This window comes from Vicia villosa, linkage group LG2, assembly GCF_029867415.1.
Source record: "Vicia villosa cultivar HV-30 ecotype Madison, WI linkage group LG2, Vvil1.0, whole genome shotgun sequence".
NCBI classification, from domain to species: domain Eukaryota; kingdom Viridiplantae; phylum Streptophyta; class Magnoliopsida; order Fabales; family Fabaceae; genus Vicia; species Vicia villosa.
In genome coordinates this window covers 227,502,755-227,504,000 of record NC_081181.1, presented here as the reverse complement: position 1 = coordinate 227,504,000, position 1,246 = coordinate 227,502,755, and the positions used below count along the sequence as shown (strand labels likewise).

The following is a 1,246-nucleotide window of genomic DNA, read 5'->3' as shown; positions in this document are numbered from 1 at the left end:
AACCCTACCTTTATCAAAACTTTCCACATGTTTTACATTTCTTGTTACCACAGGATTAATGTTGAAGCTTTTTGTTGTGCTATTTGAGAAATATGTGTCTCTAGCATCTTATTGTGTGTGGACATAGACTTAATTTTTGTGGTCAGCTGCCTCAGCACCTCATGTGTGTGGAGGTTTGGGTTTCTGAAGTTATCATTTTTTCAAGTTTGTGTTGCCATGAAACTCTTTATAATGGTCTCTAAGTTTGTATTTCTATGAGTTGTGCCTTGTGGGAACCCAAATAGTCCCACGATATTGAGTCTAATTGTTCTTGTAAGAGAAGTTAGGGCGGTCTCTCGACCTCGGATTATAGGTATTCTAATAAGTTTTCTCTCTCTGATTATTGTCATATTTAATAGTGTCATGGTTGGATCCTCCCACTAAGATCACTTGACAATCTCCAGCAGAATGTTCGTTCCCCCTAGAGACCTCACAAAAAGGTCATGCTAGGGTGGTGGGAGTTATAACAGCTATAGGTGCATGTGTTGTTGAGGCTATAGACAAATGTTCAAGCTTTGTTATAACATGTGTACCTTTGCATTCATATGATCAAACTGGCTAACTTCATACAACCCACCCTTTTGAAGGGATTTAGCACTTTTTTCTCATGCATTTCCCCATGAATGGTGGTTATTTGCCATGTCTTTGATCACATTATAAGCCACATCTTGCGGCCTATCATAAGCCCACTATCAGTGGCTGCATCTAGAGTCATCCTCGTAAAATAGATGAGACCATTATAAAAGGTGTGTCTTACCAACCATTTATCTAACCCTTGGAATGGGCAAAGTCTCAAGAGTATTTGAAACACTCCCAAGCGTCAAAGAAAGACTCGTCATCTTTCTGCTTAAAGTTATTGATCTTGCCTCTCACTTGATCCGTTTTGCTTAGCATGAAGTACCGCACAAGGAAAGCAGCCTTATATTCTTCCCATGAGGTTATTGAATTTGCAGGAAGAGATTGAAGCCAAGCTCGGGCTCGGGCTCTTAGCGAGAAGGGGAATAACCTAAGGCGGGTGGCATTTTGGTCGATGCCACTGGCCTTTAAAGTGCACAACTATCAACAAAAATAGATAGATGAAAATTTAGGTTTTCCGTAGGTAACCGTGATAAATGATCATGCTGGATCATGCCTATTACTGATGGCTTAACTTCAAAATTATTGGCCGCTATGGGCGGATGTACAATGCTACAATGTGGTTCCTCAT

The 1,246-nt window shown here is 40.4% G+C and overlaps 1 non-coding gene across 1 annotated transcript; it reads left to right on the top strand.

Annotated features, from left to right (window-relative positions):
• The first annotated feature begins 813 nt into the window (after positions 1–813).
• Positions 814–915, top strand: LOC131654427 (small nucleolar RNA R71). The gene has a single exon (XR_009299466.1). It is a non-coding gene; the product is annotated as a small nucleolar RNA R71 (small nucleolar RNA).
• The last annotated feature ends 331 nt before the right edge of the window (positions 916–1,246 follow it).